The 23054-nt window shown below is 38.5% G+C and overlaps 1 long non-coding RNA gene across 2 annotated transcripts; it reads right to left on the bottom strand.

Annotated features, from left to right (window-relative positions):
• Window positions 1-6407: 6407 nt before the first annotated feature.
• On the bottom strand, window positions 6408-19532 carry LOC123641231. 2 transcript variants are annotated; one of them, XR_006736251.1, is made up of 3 exons: window positions 18864-19532; window positions 17797-18624; window positions 6408-9066 (listed from the first exon to the last, which is right to left on the bottom strand). It is a non-coding gene; the product is annotated as an uncharacterized LOC123641231 (long non-coding RNA). The 2 variants fall into 2 exon arrangements; XR_006736250.1 differs by having other exon boundaries at window positions 17797-19532.
• Window positions 19533-23054: the final 3522 nt, after the last annotated feature.

Below are 23054 nucleotides of genomic sequence, written 5' to 3'. Positions count from 1 at the left end.
CAACATTGTTAAGTCGTTGCTAAGGAGATTAATATGATCCAGTAGTTGGAGGATAAATGGCGATCATCATACATTGCTCCTCGTTGGTCAGTTCACATCTATAAAATTGCATTCAATTTGAAGTAGCACATTTAACAAGGCAACTAAACAAATTGGAGTGTGGAGACTCACGAGAATGATGAAGGCATTTGAAATAATGCCATGGGAGGAATGATCAAAGGTGCTAAGTGTGTGTAGCCTGGAGAAAAGACAACTCTGGAAGAAACATGATTTCTTCCTTTAAATATTTGAAAGACTAAGAGAAAGGAGATCAGACTTACCCTGTATTTCCTTAAAGATAAAATAAGGAACAATGGAAGAGGTCTTTGTGATTCAATATAAGGAAAAAGTATTTAAACTCTGTAAGTTGTCCAAAGATACAATTACCTATCAGGGAGGTGGTTCTTCATATACTAACACAGAAAATTTAAGCAAAAGATTGGAATTGGACTAGGTGGTCTTTGTAGCTTTTTAATCATTAAAAATCTATGAACCTAGAATTAAAAAGGAAGTTGGGCTTAAGCAAACATCTAAAGCACATTCTGAAAAACCATATTTACTTTTTATAACATCTGTATCCCTGCTCCTCTCTATTAACTTGGGTATTTAAAAACAAATGATATGTAATCTAAAACACAAATTCTCAAAACACTTTATTTACTTTCAGTATCTTTGTAAAGTAAGAACAAGTAAACTACCATGTTTCTCTTTTTACAGAAAAGCTAACTCAACTCCAGAAATTTTAAAGGAAATAATTATCAATAGAGTTAGATCTAGAACATGAGACCTTTGACTCATGAAAATGAAACTTTCAACATGTATCTCCTGACCTTGGATGTCTGACATTCCTCTCCAAATTATTTCTAATGTTGATTGAGATAAGAAGTTAATTAATTCAAGTTCATTGAGTGCCATAACCCACTATTCTATACTCATGGTAGTAGTTTATAAGAGCAAGTGCGGATGGTACTCTAAGATGGGAAAGTTGTAGAGGTTCTCTAGAGGTCTTCAAGATACTGTGATCACTCTACTATTGGCTAGGTCCTACTTTTCTATTGAATCTAGCAGTTATCACACTGTAGGCAGAGCAAGAGAAAACTCTGGGAATCAAGAAATGCTGATGATCTCACTTGTATATTACACTGTCCCTGTATTTTTGGTTTTCTCCATTCTACTACTGGTAAGCTATGATATCAACATGATTCCTAACCCCATGTACTGTAGTAATAATGGTGTGCTGCTCACAATCCCTATGGCAAGCATTTAAACTGCTCTAAAGCCAGGCATTTCAGACCATGCCTGTAATCCCAGCACTCTGGGAAGCCGAGATGGGAGGACTGCTTGAGCCCAGGAGTTTGAGGTCACAGTGAGCTATGATCGTACCACTGCACTCCAACCTGGGCAACAGAGCTAGATTCTGTCTCAAAAATAAAATATAAAATAAAATAAAATAAAATAAATAAAAACATAAACTGCTCTAGCCAACAACCAAAAAGAAACAGATTCTTTCCGTGGTTCTTTTTAGTCTTTGCGTTTATCGTAAGTTTAACACTGATCAGATTTATGCAATGTCAGGAAATAACCTTGGTCTTTTGGCAGTTATTATCCCAATGGGTAATCAATAGAAGGTTGAGAGGAAAAGCCTAAAGAGTGAGTTTTCTGATGGGCTAACTTAAGTGACTTAGGTAATTAGGTATAAAGAGTATAACCAGAGTTTAAGCCTTGTGCCCCTTGTGATTTTTACTAGTAGAGACTAATCTAAATAGTTTCATATTTGGACAACCTTCCTCTTTAAGCATGCACCTGCCACTGAGAGATGGCCAACCTGCTGAGGCTCACTCCATCATCATTACAGCTCTGCCACATTGTAAAACTTCAGTGGGCTCTTTCAAGCCAGGATAATAAATCTCTCAAAGTGTTGAAACAGTTGGTGGCCAATATATGTATGCACTAAGTTGTGCTTATAGGTTAATAATAATTACACACACGCGTGTGCAAGCACATATACTATCTTTGAGGACTGGTTTGCCTGAAATCCTGGCATCACTGAATGTCAAATGACTTTAAAATGTCATTATCTGAGTCTTCTGAATGAAGAGACAGTAAACTGGCGACGAAATAGGCATAAGATGATAATTTAACATTCCACATTGTTGCTAGCTATAGTGTTGTGCTTGGGGTTAACAGATGCCAGTATTCTTAGATCCATTACGTAGACCACCTCTTGCCCACCACTTCTTTATGAAAACTGGAAATACTAACAGAATGTTGATAATAGCAAATATTTTTGTAAAATATCCATTTTTCATTTTAAAGAGTATCCGTATTTAAAATGTAGGAACCTAAAAATATACACAAACCAAATGTTGATGTATTGTAGGAGTTGCATGTTGTGATTCGCTCACTGCATCTGGTAACTGCATGTGGTTAGCTACACTTGCTACAACTGGATACAGCTTGACATATTCTGGGATTTATTAAAATGTAAATGACAAAGCAGAAAAGAATGTTCAGACAATTGGATTACTCCATTGACTGAATGTTCCAATACTGTATCTATTTTTGTCAAAGCAATGGTGGCTCCTGCTGTGGAATGCTGAATGGAATATTCCATTGCAGGGCACGGGGAGAACTTGCATAAAGGAAATTGAAACCTAATCATTTAATTTTTAATTCACCTCTCCAAAAGCAACAGATTGTCAGTACTTTCTAAAAGAAATTATGATAATTTTGGCATATACTTATTGGAAGATTATCATTTCCAACTATTTATTCAGTGTTTATTATTGGATCTGCAACTTCATTCATGAAAACAATGATACATTTGCTTGTTTTTCTCTTGGCCTTGGCTTGTTTTAGTTACGAACGTTATGTGATGAGCATGAATATATGTCATGTGGCAGTGAATATGCACGATCCAAGGAGACATTTTCCTGATGGGAACTGTTATTATTTATTCCAGAGAAGAGAAGGCTGGGAGGTAGGTGTCGTTAAGGACCTGAAGGGACTGAGTTTAGAAAGAATAGAGGCTGGCTATTCTTTCTCTCCACAGGCAACAAGAGAAAATGAGATTAAACTACAGCGTGAGGGATTTGGAATAGAAATAAGAAAGAATTTCCCAACTGCGTAGACTCTCAAACACTGAAATGTATTTTGAAGGAAGTATGGGAACATTAGTTTATTTTGATGCCCTAAAAAATGGAAAGGCACATTTTTACTATGTGGTCTTGTATGGATGAAGAGTGAATTAGATGACTTAGAGTTAGTTCCTGGATTCTCTTGATCTAGGAGTAGAATCTAAGAATGGGGCATGGTGGTAGCTAAAAGAGGTAACTATTTTTTTTATAGTAGTTATTTTTTAAAATCAATTTCTATCATGGGAACAGACTGGCAATTTTTACCTGTACTGTGAAATGTAAAATGGAATGGAATGTCATATAATAAGGTGGGTGGGGACAGAAAATGTAGGAACACAATGCACTTTTTAAATTTTCTCTTCCCACTGCCGTTTCTGCTACTGAGTAATTCAAGTTTAAAGGCACAATGTCCTTCCTAGTTATATGTGGAGTTTAACATACGTATATTGGTTTTTGAATTTGTAAGAATGTTGTTAGAATTCCTGGGGAATTGAGTTTTCTCTTTACAGTACACACACACACACATATATAAAATGTATGTTTTTCAAAAAAGAGTTGCATTTTAATAAAATGAATCTATGGTGCTCATATTTGATTAATGGAAATATTTGAGTATGTGGGATTCAAATTGGCCCAAATTTAATTCTTGTTTTTTAAAAATTATGACCACAGTGGATGCTGATTATTTCTTGATTTGAAAATAATTATATTTTCCATTTCCCTAAGACAGTTCAGTGTGGCAAATAGAGTGGTGTTAAAATAAAAAACCTGGGGTCAGGTCTTATCTAGGTCAAGAACTGGCTATTTGGCCTGGACAACTCAGTGACTGTTAAGTATCCGTTTATAACCTGAGGAATAAAACATAAAGATATGTTAGACAGATGATTTTAAAGTTTCACTTTTGGTTCTAATGTGCTATCAACAATCCATACCAAAAACTGTTTGTTTTCCTAGCTCAGCCTCGAATTGGGCTGCACATTCCAGTCTCTAGGGGAGCTTTAGAAAGTTCCAGCTCCCAGGCCACATCCACACCAATTAAATCAGGATCTTTTGAGAATGGACCCAGGTATTAGTATTTTTTAAACTCCCTAGGTCAGCGGTCCCCAACCTTTTTGGCACCAGGGACCAGTTTCATGAAAAACAATGTTTCTATAGAGGAGGGGTGGGGGTAGGGGGAGGCAGAGCTCAGGCGGTGATGCCAGCGATGGGGAGTGGCTGTAAATGCCCTCCCTGGTCCACCGCTCACCTCCTGCTGTGCGGCCCCCTGGTTCCTAAGTTTTACTGAAGACTGTTTTTCTTGGGGGTGGGGGTGGCAGAGCTCTGGGGCCCGTCTGCGGCCAGGGGTTGGGGACCACAGCCCTAGGTGATTACAATGTTGAGAACTCCCATTTTTGGTGCAATGCAGGGAGGAACTGAAATAATTATACTAATGTAGTTCACTATGAGTGCAAGAATTGTATCCATCTTGTTCCCTTCTGTATTCCCAGGATCTAACAAAGTGCCTGGTACATAGTAGGTGCTAAGTAAATGGTTAATATTTTTAAGGCTCATCAAATCTGGTATCTACTTTGATCATTTTCATTTTGATCTCATTCACTGAGTAAGAGCTTAATTCTCTCCTTTGCCTACGTCATTGAAGGAAAGTGAAATAACAGGTAATCCTATTGCAGTGACACAATTCACCCATTCTTGGGAAGAAATTAAGAAAGTCATCTATCCCATCCTCTAGGAAAGGGGCACTTTGGAATCTAAAGACATGTCTCCCATGTCACTCCACACATGTAGATGAAAATAAAATTACATGTCTCTAAGTATCCAGATGTGTCATTCATTCAGCAGATATTTATGAAATTTTTGCAGTGCCAAGCACTGTGGTAGGCTATTGTATTTTCTCAACCAGGCTTTTATGCTAGAATTGAACCCTAATGCTCTGGGCATCTTTACATGTAATGATTTAACTTCCTTCCTTTGCATATAGTATACAGTATTTGTTATAAACTGTCCTTAAAAGAATTGAGAAAACAGTCTACTCAAATCATGTTTCTGTGTTCTGTGATTCAGATGACCAACTCCAGTTAAGAAAGGTTGCAAGTCTAGAGGATAAAATGACCAGAGACACATAGTATGTATCTTCTAGAGCAGCACTGCCCAATAGAACTTTCTCAATGATGGAAGTGTTTTACATCTGTGCTGTTCACTAGGGTGGCCACTAGTTGCATATGGCTATTGAGCACTTGAGATATGGCCAGTGCAACTGAGGAATTGAATTTTTAATTGTATCTAATATTAGTTAATTTAAATTGAAATAGCCACATATGGTAAGTGGCTACTTTGTTGAACAATGCAGCTCTGGACTCTCATATTCACATAGAGGAGACAGCACATACGTGACCACAATATGGGTGGGAAGTCCTAATAAGGGGTAAGCACAGAATGCCATGGAAGTGCCTAGGTGGGGAAGCTAATCCTAGGGGTGGTGGAGGATGGGGGTGAAAACTTCTAAGAGGAAATGACTTCTAGGATGAGTGAAGGACAAGTGATGGAGTTTGAAAGGAGTAGTGGAGAGAATGCTAGGCAGAAGGTTAAGTATGTGAGAAAGCCTAGAAGACAAAGAGGACATTAAGAAAAGGCAGATGGATGGCTAGAGCCTAGAATAGCAAGGGGGAGGGATAGGAATTTGATGACTCTGAGAGGACTGTTGGACCCAGGATCAGGACATGAGGGCTTTAGGGGTCATGACTTCTCAAGGGGGAAAGGGGAAACTAGTGAAGAGTTTGAAATGGGGGAATGATATGATCATATTTGTGGTTGAGAGAGATTTCTCTGGCTCCCCCTAGCAGTGTGGAGGGAAAAACTGGAGGCATGATGCAGGAGTCCAGGTGAGAAATGAGGGTGTCTTTACTAGATACAGTAGCATACAAGATGGAGAGAAATAGACATATCTGAATAACAGAAAGAAGGAAAAATCAAAAGATTACCTGAGTCATTGGCCATGGCAGGTAGAAAGGGAAGAGACAAGGACCACATCTTGGTTTCTGGCTTGGGTAGATGACAATACCATTTATTTAAAGATAGCATGGGATCCTTTAGAAATCGTCTCTAAATTTAAATTTTCCTATTACTTTAGACTATTTGTTTCTCATGGATCCTGGAACTAGCTTTGATATACGCTAGTGAAAACAAACAAAATATAAGAGCATGCTTTTCCAAGAAATCAACACAAGTTCACAGTTGATGCAACATTGCTTTTATTGGGGGTTAGGGACACATGACAAAGTCTCATAAAATGTCAACAAAGTCACACTTTGTGCTTGGCTTCTCTTTAAAAAACCCTGTTTATTTATGAACTTACTTAATGAGAACTGTGTGAGATACGGCCAACAATCATCATTTTGAAAACAGGACAACCAGAGCCACAAGGAGATCTGAGTCTGACAAAGCCAGACATTTAAGTGGAAATTTACAACAGTCAAGTATTCAGATACTTTCAAACATTTAGATGTTTGTCCGTAAGAAGGACCCAGCTTTTCTGACTCTTTGAGACAGAACCGCACCTTGAAACTCTGTTATTCAGCTGGCTGCTCTATTAATCAGTACTCAATGCCAACCGAATGCAAAGGGGACGATAAGAAGGAATGAGATTTCCTCAGTTCCAGTATTTTATGGCCAAAGTATTTTTGAGTTAGTTACATGGAGAAGTGAGGATTATAATAGCAAATGATCTAATAATTCAAAAAAAAACATTAAGTCTATTGAAACAGTCATGTATAAACATTTATGCAGAAGCATTTACAAATATATACTGTGCATAAAGTTGGTTAAGATGCTCATTAGACCAGATTTGTGCAGGTGAACTAAGAATTCCAAATAATTTAAGGACATCATTGAATACACTGTACACATCAAACTTAGCACATCATGTGTTGTTTGGGGATGGACCATTGACAGTTTTTGGACTTAAAGACGTTAGTTCATAGCTATTTTTTACACTGAGGTGGAAAGCCAAAGAAGGACAGAACTGAAGCAACCTACTAGGCACAATGATCCCTGATTACCACCTGGTAGACTGTTTCCACTGATCAAATTCAAGTTCCTACTTCATTTAGCAACAGTGGAGTAGTTCAGTAGCCACTGAGAGTGAACTGGAGGGCCTGGTTTCTGGTCCTTACTTTGCCACACCCAAAAGGTGACCCTAAATATATGGGCTATAGATTTATCTCATCTGTAAAAGACATTGCAACCAGTGACTTAAGCTTCCCCTTCTTTATTCTTAAGAATTTGAGATTTCATGCAGACCAAAGAGAACAATCTTATCAAGGTCTGGCAAAAAAAGAATGTCTAAAAGGCTGATAAGCTGTAGTCCCCATTTAAAAAAATTTTTATTATGAAAATACATTCCATCATTCCAGCGTAATTTATCCAGGAAACTGAAAAGTTTGAGGTGATTATTAAATGAAATATCTGTTTATTATAGAAAATATCAACAAATATTTAAAAAGTAATAATAATTATGACATTGATTACAATATTGTTACTTAGTGCTTTAGGTCATGAGCTTTGCAATCACAATCTTGAATGTGAATGCTGTATATCTGCATATGGCACTTTGACGAGTTCCTTAAGCCTCAGTTTTCTTGCCTGTAAAATGGGGATAATAATAACTATTTTGCATGGTTGTTGTGAAGCTCAAGTGAGTTAATATGTAAAATGCTTAACATATAGGGTACAACTCAATAAATACCAATTATTATGAGGTTAACAGAAAAATTATAGTTTTCCATATTATCACCGATCACCCTCACTTGCTTTAATAACAAGGAAATGTGATTATAATTCTAGGCATCACCTGGGGCGGAAGAGGAATGCTGTGTGTGCAAAGTCGTTACCAGATATACAGAGGGAGCTACTGAACTACCAGGATGAAGTCATCTAGAGGTGCCTATTCATTTTCTCCTCCCTGGCTTTGCTCACAATATCACATCCACCTAAAGGATTCCATGTGCCCCTTCCTTTCCATTTTATCTAAATCTTTGAGATCTGTCAAGATTCATCTTATATTTTCCTCTATTAGGAAGTTTCTTCCCTAAACAAGCCAGTTTTGCCCACCTTCCGGCAACCTCCTCTGAGCTCATTTTTGCTTTGTTTTGTTTTGCTCTTGTCTTCTACTGGCCCTATCTATTACGTACCTTTTCAAAAGTTTACGTAACTTTGTCTAACTAGATTTAAGCTCTTTGGCAGCAGCCACCTTATCTCCTGGAACCTAGCTTGCTTTATAAAAACAATGGTTGATTTGTTGGTGTCAGGTGGAATAACGTGGTATTTCTAGGCTGCAGTATGAGTTTCTACATTATTTTATCCTCTGAATCGCCTCTGACTACTTTGCTGTTTTAAAAGAAACTTTTATTCTTTAGGTCACTCTTAACATCAAACTCTGTGTGTGGTTAAAAATCATTCTCTTTATATCATTAATTTTGTGGCTTAAAATATTAACACATTTGCACCATTTTGGATTTTAAAACTAGAGCGTTAATAAGCATATCCATGCTAGGAAATGAAAATAAATGTCACATGAATTTAAATACAAACAGAGGAGTACACATGAGGAAGGGAAAGTTTTTGGCTCATTAAAAATCTAGATGGCATTACTGAGTTTTTCTGTTTCTTGAAAAGACTGTCTCTTGTTCTGAGAGTTCTATTGGCTGAAAGTACACCATTTGGGTGTGTTGCTTAGCAGGACAGGTGTCTTCAGGTGATCATTTTCTTTGTTTCAACTTCATAGTTGGCTTGAGTGTCCATCAACAGAGCAGTCTCTGCAGTCTTTGTCCTTTCACTGGGGAGACATTCCTGAGGAGGGGGGCTATAGGACCAGCTGAAAGGAACATCAACACAACTAAAAAAATAACAGAACATGTCACAGAAAGTTATCACATTGACTCTTTAATAAAAATAAATAAATGTAATGATACTTTGGGGACCATACTATGTCTAACTACAGGTGAAATGCTGCATCACTTGAAAAATGTAGCTTTTTTTTTTTTTTTGTCATTGTTCACCTTGCTCAAGAATCAGTCAAGCAGTGGCATTGTCTGAGTACATGTGAGACACCACTCTAATCACTCTGGGAGAAAATGTTACTTAAGAAAAGCTTCAGGTTTATCCAACAGGGAACTTACTGAATGAAATAGGACACACAGGGAAAGAACAAAAGAACACAGGACATTAAGGACACATTCAAATAAATCCAAGGACTGAAGGCAAAATAAAATAGTTTTAGATACAGAATTGTTTAGCAATGCAAGAATGCATGAAATCACTAGAATTGTTAGGTGCTGTCAATTCCTTGTATTCGTCTCTGTATTTCCAGTGCCTAGCACAGAACGTGGTACTACTCACAGAAAGAAAAAAAAAAAAGAAAGTGAGAGTGAAAGCAAGCGAGGGAGAGAGAGAGAAGGAAGGAAAAGGAAGGGGAAGGGGAAAAAAGGAAAAGAGAGACAGAGAATGAAGGAGTGGAGGAACAGAGAGAAACAAAGGAAGGCAGGAAGGAAGGTTGCCTTATGAAATGTAGAAGAGGCAGAGGGACAGAGTGTGCAGAATGTTAAGGCAAAGTATGAGCATATTCAAAGACTTGGAAGCCAGGGAACGCATGCTCTCTTAATTCAAGAAGAGATTATACATTCTGAGTGGTTTTAGAAAATGAGGTGGGGCAATTTCCAGGTGGCTTTGAACATGTTAAGATTTAATTTGGAAAGTGTGATGTGTTGATATAACTATTGTAGGCTTCTGAGGGGAATATTAACATGATTCAAATGAATCAAGTGGAAAGGGAAACTTGAAACTCAAAGGAGTCAATCCAATGGAAAAAACAAACCATACCGCAAGAAATTAAATGAGGGCAGAAGGACTAAAGAATATAGTCTTGAAACAGAAAGGCAGGTGCTTGTCTGGGTTTCTTCTACGTTAATGTTAATTGAAAGAACTGGGCTTAGAACTCAGATCAAGAATTTGCTTCTCTCACTGTGTAGCTTTTTTCATTCTTCAGCTGTTCCTTTTTTCTGTCACTGCCCCTTCCTGAAAATGAACTCCACTCTTTACTGTTTTAGCATCAATGCAAAATATGCTAGTAAATACAGAATCTGGAGGTGGAATCAAATATAACTTTGAAGGGCAACAGTTGGAACAAATGAACTCGAGCTTCATGGGTCCTGGAGTTGTTCCCATGCCTCCATACTTCAGAATAGCTTCAAAAACTCCCAGGGCTATAAAAGAATCTAGAGCTCAACAAATCCAATCCACTCATTTTAAAGATAAGGATATTTGAGAAGAATTTAGAGCCCAACAAATCCAATCCACTCATTTTAAAGATAAGGGTATTTGAGAAGAGCTATGTTAATGTTTTGCTAGTTCATTTTATGAAAGTCGTTATGAATGAAATATACTTTGCAGGTAGATTTTAATTTAACTAAAGACTTTATTGTCAGCTTCCTCATTATGCTCAGGTAGTGAAGATGTATAACCAGTTAGACACACCAAAAGGGGTACACTGTAATAACATATCACTGCTTTCTGCCCTCAACACTTTGAATACACTGAGGATGTTGGTTCTCTAGGTGACAAGTATAATATATATTTTTTCCTAAAACCTGTAAAATAACTTAGTGTTAATTGTCAATAGGTATTTTTCTGTTCTAACCAAGCATGCAACAACTGATCTTGGATGAGTAATTAAATACACATCTTAAAAGATTTTAGAATTTATCATTTTGTGAACATTGACAGGGAGGATGGGGTGCTAAGCTTTTGACATGCATTTGTAAGACTCATTTGTGAATAAATTAAAATGCAATTGTGTTAAGGAAGGATGTTTCACACAAATTTTTGTGACTCGTCTGGATAGCTAATAGGGAAAAGTCCTTCAATACATGGGCAGGTGAAAAGTAAACCAACGCGTTGCTTTGGTGTTACATTGATATAGTCCCTGGAAAATGTCTCTTTTATAATAGGGACTCTATTATTACAATAAATTTGGAGGAACAAATAGCATAAATATGTGGATGACCATATTCTAGATGTTTATTATGAATCAAATGTTTTATAAATCATCTTTCTTTGGGCTCTATGCCTACTTAATTGGAATGAGTAATATCTTATATTACTCATCTCAACATAAGCCTGCCTTAGAATCCTTTTTGTCTCCCAAACACATACGCATAAATTGGGGCCCTTGTATTGCCTTGCTCGGGGATCCCTGTGTGATCTTATGGTAATGATTCTCTGAATTTGCATCAAGAGCCTCTTCATCTACTGAGCTGAGCACATGGTAAGTGCCAAGTACCAGGCTGACCAACCAACTTGCTATTGCTCTGTCTGGGTTTTTCCTTAATAGATAGATCTTCATGGGGCAGCTCCTTGGAGGGGGGCTCTCCAGTGGGGCTATCAGTGGATCTCTGCCATCACATCAAGACACCAAAAGGGAAGTTGATGTTAGTGCATAAATAACCTAAGTTAGAGTTTCAGCATTCATCATGTGCTACGCAAAATAGAGGGAAAAAAAATTAAAAGAAATTGTTCATTATTGTTATTGTTTTGATTACTTTGGTTGAATTAAAATTATTACCTTTGCCTATGGCCATTTCCCTGGCATTTTATCTTATTATTCCAACAAAGGAAATTGATTTCTTATGAATACGATTTACTATTCTAATATTCTCCATTACTTCAAGTTGTCCAAAGTCAGGATGAAGACTAAATCAATAAAGAGTAGCAAATATTTTACTAATAATGCAAGTGTCCACAATGATAACCCTTTTAGAGATAATTAATTTCTACCGTCTAGGTCACACACATTCATTCTTGCACGAGAACACAGATTATAGAGTCCTTTTATTCTTATAGTAATTAACAAAGAATGTTTTTAAAAAAAATATGCTGACTTTAAAACCATTCTACTTAGGAGCCATTTCAAATGATGAGAAATGCCCAAGGCGGGGGGCGGGGTGGACTCAAGTAGGCAACATGTAAAGCAACACACACTATATGCACATTAGTATAATTACACATTGCAAATTATATCGGATGTATCTAATATCTAATTTTTTGAAAGCTGATTCCACTTGAGACTTCAATAACAGCATCAACATTTTGCAGGTGGCTCCTTCTGTATAGTATCCAAAGGGAATTATTGCTCTAATGTGCTTACAACCCTCAAGTAAAAGCTGAAGCTCTTTCTTTAAGGACCAATGAACAATGAACACTGGGAATATTACCTTGATAAAAGAAGGGGGGGAGGGTTCCACCATATCTAATATTCAGCAAGGCTTGTTATTTATTTTGTTCCTTCTGTGCACATGATACTTATTTGCTTCAAGAAATAAGATACAAACTTGAACATGAACCTCGTTGGAAATGTGGAGGCGACTATATACATATTCTGAAGCAGTATTATGAAAAGCTAAGGGCTGACGACTTTTTAGATCCATTGATAAAAGAGAAATGTGCAATAGAATGACAGATTATACCTTCAATTAAAAATAGAAAGCCCTCCATTAAATTCAGCTCTTCTAAAATATATGATTAATTTATCCTAAAGAGGAAATCAGATCAAAGCTCCGCTTTGAGGAATAGGCTTTTGTCCTCATCTTTCTATATGGATCAATCAATCATCAAATAACCAAAATATATTTGTGATCTTGGAAAACGATGCATATTATTCAAGGTGATTGGATCCATTTTCTTGATTCCTCCTTAAAGATCTTTCTGCTAATTAGTCAGGGCTACTATTGAATTATTTAATTATCTGCACTTTTGTGCAATGAAATATGTTGTCATATCACATACTTTATCATGCTGTTGCTGTTCACACTTAATGATGCCTCTATAGTTAGCAGTTTCCTTTGTTCTGCTCAGTAAGTGGTTTTAGAAAGGGGGTGGGCCAAGAAGGAGGAGCCTTGGGGTTAGTAAAATAAAATCATACATTTCTGGTGCACACACAAAACTGTATGCATTTACATGAATTTCTTCTTAGAAATTAAGTTGCAATTCCATTTGGAATAAGCTAAGAGGCACATGTCGGTGACTTCGAATGCAGCCACAGCGACGTTACTATACCTTGAACATCTCTCTAGTGCATTTCCACTGCAGTGCAATGGTAAAACGACGATTTAATTTTTTTTTCTAATCAGCAAGGAATGTCTTTAACAAGGAAGAAGTAAATTATGATAATTACTCTGAATGGTTGGATCCTTGAGCATTACTAATTAGCATTTATTGCCTGGATTATAGAACAATACATGTGAAACCGAACTGCGATTGCTCTTTTACGTTGAAGACTTGAAAAGGCAATGGAGCAAAAAGGCAGCATCATCAGTAGTTAGTCAGTAGTTTACATCTCCTTGATAGTATGTAGAATTCCTCACTTTGGAAACACACAAATATGGTCCTCAGTATTTATGGCCCATTCATTTTTGCGTTAGTCACGTATTTACATATCATAGTCATGGTAGACTAATGAGAGGAGAAACATTTTGGTTATGATGTCATTTTGGGATAATTTTATCAGTTGTGAGAGTTTAACATAAAGAACATAAAACTCGCTGTTTCATAAAAGTATGAAATTCTTCTGGAGAAATTTGGACTTAAAAATGGAACAAAGAACTCAGTTTTTAGTGAATAAAATCTTACATTCACTTCCCCAGTTTCTCTTACAAGGACTAGAGTCGGAAATAACTGAGAAAAGGCAATTGGTTCCTGGCTTAAGAGCCCTTTTCATTATAAATTTTCAATAAAATAGATTCTGAAACTAGAAAAAAATTAGATATTAGTCAACAGACCAACACCAATCATATAAATAAATGCCAGTTGTATAATCTGGCAACTGAAATTCTTAAATAACCCAGCAGGTAGAAGGAGAGAAAGAGAAAAAATGAACCATTCATCATTCTCACTGCGGTCTCACCGTTTCCCTCCACATCCCATTATAGCGAATGAAGAGAAAAGAACATCGTAAAATATAAAGCCAGTACTAAATACAGTCGCTAGTCTTCCCAATACCTTCCACGGATTCTCCACCCCTATCCTTTTTACTTTGAAAGAATAACTTTGACTAAATCTGTGAGGAGATTAAACAGGCTGGTGATAAAAATTAATTCTGCAGAATGAGCAAATGCATTTGGATTGCAGAGATGCAAATAAGATAATACAGTACTTTTCTTTTCCTTTGACATACCAGGCGGATTAGTTTAGAATGTTAAATTTGATTTTATTAGAATATATTAGCAGTGTTTTAATTAATACCAATCAAACATTTTCTTTCCCTGGGGCTTGATGTGTTCCTAACACTTTCTAAATCATCTGTCTTTTTTTTCCCATTAAAAAGCCCCTTACCAAATTATCAAAGCCTTTTGTTACATTCTTCATAATTTTACTGTATTCAACAGAAAACTATGAGCTCTTTACTTAAAGGTGTCTTGCCCATAAAATTAGTTCCCAGGTGCTAGATTTAAAATGAATATTGTTTATTAGTATACTTAATTTTTTAAAAAAGGTAAAATTAGAGATTTGAAAATAAATATCTTCTGTATTTTTCTTTTGGGGAAATGTGTTGTAAAAGGAGTTTCGGCTGGTTCGTATCACTTGGCTTTATTCTCACTAGAGCTGTTAAATTTCCAACTGCACTGGTTTTGAGCTGGCATTTCTTTGGAAACAGAGGCAAAAAAGGAATTTTTAAAAAAGGAAGGGGGGAGAATCTAGTTAAAAATACGGTGAACCAATGTGCCCTGTGAACTGAATTGTAACTGTGTGTTCCAAGGAGGTGCTGCATTGCATTTCACTCATTATCCCCTCCTTTTCTCTCAAGCTTCCTGTCCTTCTGTGTCCGAAAGCTCCAGTTCACTTCTTTCTCTTTTCTTCCCGCAACGCACCCCCACCCCAATTCCCCGCCTTATTTTTTTTTTTTTTATCTGCCAAGCTGGATTTGCACTTTTAAAGATCAGTATCAATAATGCCCTGCTTGTTTCGGTTGCACTCTCCCTTTAAAAGACAGCCTCCTCTAATTGATGCGTCTGGGCTAGTCTAGACTGGTAGTGATTGAACCAACCACCAATTATGTTATTCATTTCACTGAACTTCACTGATGGGCTCCGTGAGGAAGAAGGGGTGTTCAGAAACCTGCCCTTGCACTGAAGCAGTTGCCTGCTGAAATATAAAATCCTGTGTGCACGCCTAAATGCCTGGGTGATCAATTGTATGATAGCAACCTTGGAACATGAGCAATCCACTTGAAAACATGTGAAAAACCAAGAGTGCCTTGAAATACAAACTGAAACACTTGTATTAAATTACTATCCTGTTATTTAAAATCACAAAAGAATTACATCTAGCATGTTTTTATTGATCCATGCATCGTTTCATAAAATAAACTGCAAATATATTTTGACTTCAAAAAGCACCAAACGTTTTGCAAGTATTTGATATGAATCATGTGGTAATATAGATGCATAGTTAAATAGATGCCTTGCCATAATTTCCAAATACCTATGCAGACACATCAGCTAAGGTGGGGGAAAATCATTAATCCATTGTATGTAAACTAAAGATGACTAAAAAAATCAAATAACTTTTCTTTGAAGCACATTCAGACTATCAAAGGCTGGAAAGTAATGTTTAAATATTACAACTACATAGGAGGTTTCAACAAAGGACATGGTGCAATTGTTGCACAGTTCATATTCTTAATTCAGTTTTCTGATACAAAATGGTTTCTTGGCTGCGACTTGGAATCAATGACTAAAATTGTAATAAACGCTTAAGAAAAACACAACAGGCAAAGAACAGTTTCCTTAACCTTCGACTACACGTATAAAATGAGGTTACAACCAACATAAAGTCTTTAGAAGAAGGAAGCATTTGAAGTCAGGGTTGATTTAGATATCTTCCAAAAATAGAAGAGAAATGTTGGCCCAAGAATACTAAAATTGTTTAAATGAAATCGTATACTGGAATTTTTTACAACAAAGGAAAGGTAAGTCACTGTTTCTCTTCCCCAACTATGAGACAGAACTAAATCACTAAAATTATTCTGTTATAAAAAGTTACAGCTCCAGAAAACTACAAACCAGGTAATGCTAACAATCACCTTAAAGAAGGATAATTTTAAATGTACAGTTTGATGTTATAAATAACTTTGTTGGATTCAATTTAAATTCTGATAAAATTTTCCCAGTTTTTAAATGAAGAACAGTAGGCACTGATTGCGTGTGTGCTATTGCTATTTCTTTCAATTTGTATATTAAGAAAATACATTTCTAATCCCTATTACTTTTAAATCTGAGTATAACATTTTTAAAAAGATACCAAGCAAGGAGGCGATATCCTTCCTTTTACTTTATTTTTAAAAAGTCTTGCAAAATTACACAAATTTAATCTTCATTAATGCCATAAACTCTATCCTTTGTATAGAACAGCAAGAGTAGAATTTTTAACCTATTAATATTTTAGCCCAAACTATTGGCTTGCCTTTCTCTGTGTCTGTGTGTTCCCTGTCTAGCCATATATGATACACACGTGTGGACACTGAATATATAATATATTCACATGCCTATTTTAATTGGGCACAATTTTAAGATTAACTGTTGAGTTTAAAAGTTGGAGGCATGGGGCATGCTGGGACTTCAGCTGAGATGTTCTGAGGTCAAGCACCAGGTACTGAGCTGTTGTTGTTACGCTCGAATAGTACTGCGTGTTGCTCTCAAGGAATAGACCATGTAGATGAGTTCCACAAGCCTCGGGCATCAATAATGTACATACATACACATAGCAGCCGACACGTTATTGTAACAGAATATATACCTACTTTACCAGAGATCCAGGAGCTGCCACTCTCTGGTCACCTGATCCCAGCTAACAATGAAAACCTCAGAGGTATGCTCAATCACTCCAGACAAACTTTCTTTTCTTTTGTTTTTGCTCTAAAGCATAAAGTTCCACCAAATTTCCAGGATGCAAAGGCACGACTCGCAGCTCCCAAGAGCCTAACCCGTGGATTTAAACGGTAAACATCACAAGTTAGGGTCTCAGGGACTGAGAGGAGCGCAACAAATTTTTCTTTCTTGAGACAAAACAAAGCAAAACAAGAATGACAGCGAATTTCTGTTCAAGTTTCATGACTAAAATGCAACAAACAGGTGGTACGGTATTGCCTCACTCTCTAAGCTTGTGTCCTTCGCAAAATTTAGATTCCATTTAAATATAACACACACACACACACACACACACGCACACGCAGTATCTGGGTGCGCATACATACCTGAACATACAATCGCGAGTCTATCAGAAAAAACTCTTTCAAGCTTTGGGCAAAATAGTTTACTAAAATGGAAAATAATATAGACCCAGAAATGCCCATGTTTTTAAAACCAGGATCTACAAATGAGGATTAAATGTCTCTTCAAAAACCTTTTTTGCCACTAGCACAAATGACTGAAAAGAAAATATGAGGCATCTCTTTTCCCCCAGGGCAAGCATGCCGCATGCAAAATCATAGGAATCGGGTTTTTAGAAGGAGAAGACCACGAAGTAGGGTTTGGAGGCTATGAAAGTGTAAATACGAATAGCGTTTTGCACTCACCCATTCGAAGCGAGCCGGGCAGCACAGCCTCCTGTCGCACCATCCGGAGCGAGGGGGGAATGTGAGCTCGCAGTGCGCTAGGCTGGGCGAGGTGTTTCAATAGAGGACGGAGAACGGGGGTGGGGAGGGGAGGCGGGGGCAGGAAGCGATACACCAAATCTAGAGACTGTAACTCTGTAGTTTATGCTTTGACGAGAGAAAAGAAGGCAGTTGGGTGGGAGTGGAGGGAGGGGCTGGGACTGATCAAATTTGGAAAATATTCACTTAAAATTAAAAAAAAAAAGAGGGAGAAACCTCCCCAAGAGCTGCTTTTTAAAAAATTTCGTCCTTCTTTCTGTAGCGTGCACTTTGCCAGTCCTGCAAACGGGGGGCGGGGGGTTGCTCCTCTGCATCAGCTGCTTGGCTGAAGTCAAGGCCAAATCACCAAGAGCGAGCACCAGGCTGTCATTTGGTAGACACGGAGTGGGAAGGGGTGGGTGCCGGCTGGGGAGATACGTTCCCCCTGCACCTCCCGCTGCGGATCCTTTGAAGCCTTTGGCCAATATTTCAGAGGAATCCGAAGCATAATTCCCCTCCATCTTCGCAGACAGCTACTGGTTCTGTACCTGATAGACAGCGGCTTTTCCCCATCTGGCTGGAAGCTGAGCCTTCCTGTGCCACCTCCAAAAACGAACCGAAAGGGAGGGGAAGTGGATGGGAAGATGACCCTTTTTCAATTCTTTTCTTCTCCCTTCTTTTTTGTCTTTTCCTTTCTTTCTTTTCTTTTCTTTCTTTTTTTTTTTTTTTTCTGCTTCTTTTATTCCAGGCCTGAGCAAGGTAGATGGCTGGCTAGTCAGAGAGAATGACAAAGCAAGGGAGACACTCCAGAGGGCCTCAAGCACTTGGCAAAAATGCTAAATATTTTTAATATATTTCCATATGCAACTAAAAACAGCGCACCAGACTCTCCCCTTCCCCCCCCTTAAAAATAGAATCGTGTTAGCAAGACAGCTAAATTATGTCTCTTTTCCCTCTATACAGGTTCTGTTTAGCACCCCCCCACCTTCGAGACAACTTTTTTTTCTCACCTCTGAAGGTTCTTCTCAGGCACAATCCTCCGTTCAGCTCAGGGTCTCTCCTTTTTCTCTCCCTTCCCTTTTCCTTTTCCTCTCAGAAAAGCTAGTCCGTCATCATCACACCTAGCTGCTCTCTCTCTGTCTCAACCACTCTCCCTTTTTCTTTTACTATTAAAAAATAATAATAATAATGGCCCTTTCGACATAGCAGCATGAAGTGGCTGCCTTTGAGAAAGCACATTTAATCTTTACTGGCTCCCCTAGGCTTCAGTGAAGAAGGAGAAGGCAAGGGAAAAAAAGGGAGAGAGAGAAAAAAAGATTGTAAGGGAGGCTGCTGACGGACAGCGAGCATCGGGCACAAATCAGCGACAAGTTGGATTTTCCTAGACCACACTGCCCCCTTTCTTCTCGGCTCTCTCCCTGGGCTCCTGGAAAGCCCGAGTGTCTGGTTACAGGAGGCAACGGGTCCCCTTTTGCCAACCATGGTGCAGATTCCTTGCATGCCTGCTTAAATCTCTGGCAGAATAAGGAATCAATATCCCCCTCTAATCACCTTTAGCTCTTCGATGGCTTCCCCCCCACACCCCTTTTCTGAGAATCCACTTGGCTCTCCTGGCTGCTCCCCCGCCCTGCCAGGCTCCCACATACAAAGCTTGCAGCCCTGTCATTTCTCACTTCCTTCCATATCTTGGAGACAAGCCTCTCTTCTAAGATCCTCTCACGCTTGCTCCCTCTCTCTGTTGTAGTGTGTCTCATCCCTGACTCGCAGGATGCACTAAGGCATCTCCCTGACTACTAATGAGACCAAAAATACACCGGCAGGTCAGGGAGAAGGCCAGACATTGTATTATACAAATACAAAAAAATCCTCAGCCTGCTAGACCCAGAGATCAGGTATCACATTTTCTAAAAGGAAAAACAAGGGGGAAAGAAGTAAAGGAAAGAGACCACGGTGCGGTTCTCTGCCTAATGGTTTCGCATCCTAGGGGAATTTAAAACACACATGCGTGTATGAGTGTAGGTGATGGATTTTGTGAATCTTGGTGGGTTTTCTTTATGAACAGAAAGTCAACAATGCCCGAACATTTCTTTGAAATCGGCAATTAAGAGGGATAAAAGAGCAATAATTCAAATTTATATTTAAGATACGTGGACACTCTACTCAGGCATGGGATGACTACAATGCTAAAAATCTTTACTTCCAATGGCGTGGTTTTGCTCGTTGACTATTTTTGCAATATGTACTAATTTACCATCTACGTTCCCTTGGATTTTGAAGTGAACTCATCAGTCACTGAAGTGCATCCTAACCCTGTGCTTTCACTGCAAAAGGTTATTTTTTTTCTTATTCCTGAAGCATTTTTCTCCTCCAATGTCCGACAGATACATCTACATTTCATTGATCAGCTAAAAGTCCCTCATTAATGATAAGTGATATTTCACATGGCAAAAAAAGGAGGCACAAGAAAAAAGAAAGACACCCTGACTTGACTGAGGGAGCATCTTGTTTCATTTCTGTGGGCACCCATTTTAAAAGCTCTGCTATGCGATGATCCTTTAAAGCAGGTATCTCCTCCAAATTAGGGTCTTTACCTACATATATATACAGTGCATATATTGCCATCTTAACCCAATTTTCCAGGCTAGAATCACGCAGACAACAGGCAGTGCTGTGTTAGATATGATTCCACGTTCTGTAAATAGCTACGAAGGAGAGAAAGGTATCTGAGGATGTAGGTTTCGTCCAAGTCAATGTTTTCAAAAGGTAGCTGCTTTGTGCTCACTTCAGACATCCATAGTGCTTTGTCTCAGCCTGTGAGACCTGCAGAAGCATGACTGAATGCCAAGGAAAAGGAAAAGGAAAAGCACAAGTGAGAAAAAGATACAGAGAGAGGAAGAAGGGAGAGGAGAGGGGAGGAGAACAAAAACAGGCGAAAAGAGAATGACCTACAGTCAGAGTGTTGGATTTCTTTTAATAGTTTTTTTTTTTTTTTCCTTTTGTCATTATTGGGAAGGAGAGAGAGATGGTTGCCAGGAGTTGGTGACTGGGTTAGAATCTTTTTCAGATTTGGCTAACAGAGTGTTTTCACTAGACTGATGGAGAAAAAAGAAACATGCTAGAATAATCATAAAGGGTGGAGCTGTCAAAAAAAAAAATCTTTGACTCACTGGGTGCCTCCCTATACCACCAAAATGAATCATTCTTAACCAGAATCATCAATTGTCTCAGTGTACTTGGATATGAAGGCCAGATTATGGGGATCATGTCACTGTACCCATCATCGAAAGAAAAGGAAAGGTAAATAGAGAGCGAGATTTTCTGAGACTCTCCTAAACCTCTCTACATTGGCAACGACGGTGCAGCATGCTTTTCACATACTAAGCTAATTTGCTCATGTCTGTACTCACTCTGCTTACGAAGATATACAAATATATAGCTTATAAAAGTTTTGCTATGAACACATCATTTTCTCTATACAACTCAGCGATGTCTTTGGAGGATACTTATTTCAAGCAGTTAACACCTGACCCCAATTTCTGTGGGTAATTAGTGAGCTAGATAACCACACAAAGTGGGTAATTATTTAGTACCCAAGGGTACGCTAGAAGTGGGTAGTGGCTTTGTTAACAAAAGCACATCTCTAATTATTGTATCTATGATGGGTGTTTTAAAAATACCAGTTACTATATCAAGTGAACCATGATAAATAAGTGAACTATTTTGCTGTCCTTAGCATATACATATGTATCTTCTATCATGGTTAATAATATTTACCTCTCTTGTATGGAGTGTTGTGAAGATTAATTAGTTAACATCTGCAAGACTCTCAGAAGATGAAATATGCTAGAGAGCTTCTAAATACAGTTTTATCGTTGTTATTATTGCCTTAGCTAAAAATGCCAGGATGGGAGACGCTGAGGGGATAGATGCTATTGTCTGGTCTATGTCTAAGTTCAAAAATATACTGAGAGCACAACCGTAATGAGTTTGATCATGGGGAGCAGTCTCCTACCTGACGGAGTCTAACCCAGCTGTACTAGAAGAGAGAGGTGGAGGATATTTCACTGACAGCCAGTTCAGGTTGGATCTGAGGAGCTGGAGTAGGAGGGGGAGAAGAGGGAGGAGCAGGAAGAAGGAGTCAGCGATGGGCCGGGAAGGAAGCTGAATCAGCCGGACCACACCCTCCCTCCTAAGTCTTTCTATCCTTCCCTTTCATAAGCAGCGAATATGCACAAAAATCCCTAAAGAAGACATCCATGCAAGTCCTGGGACAAATTCAGCATAATGACAGTCCCTCAGCCAGTTACATAGCATTTAGTCTGGAGAAGAGCCATCAGTACAAATTACTTGAACAAATGTAGATACATTTTAAAATATTACAATGTGGAGAATAGGCACACATAGATCAACCTCAGATATCTTTAACCCAGGATATGAGTAGCGATGAAGAAGCACTTTCTAATTCAATTGCTTTTATGAATCACTCCCAGGAGACGAAGGGGGTATTATTTATTTTTGCTGAGAAAGAAAGTAAACAAAAAAGAAAGGAAAAGAAAAAAAAAAAAAAAGAAGAAAACCCCATGCCTTCAGGGACCCTAATTCTGGAGAAGAACCAAGCCCTGGCAACAAACAACAACAAAAACTTACTGCTGCTTTCTCTGTAAATGCCCTTCTTGAGCTGGCCGTCTAGCTCTGGCTGAGGTAGGACAGACGGAGGCCTCTGGCATCCAAATCTTCAAGTAGGCTCACCACATTTTTTCTTTCAAAGCAAGGTTGTCCTGGGGATTAACTCCAGGAGTCTGGGAGACGCAAGCAATGTGGGAAGGGTGAAGAAAAATATGCAAAGATATTGTATGCAGCCCAGTTTACAGCTTTCTGGGGAACAGAAAAGAGAAAGGACCCCATGAGTCAGCCAACAGGTACCACTGCCGAAGAAGTCTCTGCTGGAGGACGGGCTACAGGACACGTGTTTACGCTGTGATTGGAGGCCAGTGGTGTGATGAGCACATTTTAAGAGTTTGGGAGCGGAGGAGAAATTTCTCCAAAAGCCACCCAAGCCAGGCTTCTGACCTGAAGCCCAGTATTTTTCGCCCCCTCCCTGAGCCCAGAGCTACAAAGGCTGACTGGCATTCTCCAACCCGCCCCACTCCTTTCAAACCCACAGACTGTGCCAGACTGGCCCCACCTCCCACTGCAGCAGA

The sequence above is a fragment of the Lemur catta genome, chromosome 7 (assembly GCF_020740605.2).
Source record: "Lemur catta isolate mLemCat1 chromosome 7, mLemCat1.pri, whole genome shotgun sequence".
Lineage (NCBI taxonomy): Eukaryota > Metazoa > Chordata > Mammalia > Primates > Lemuridae > Lemur > Lemur catta.
This window is presented reverse-complemented; position numbering and strand designations above follow the sequence as displayed.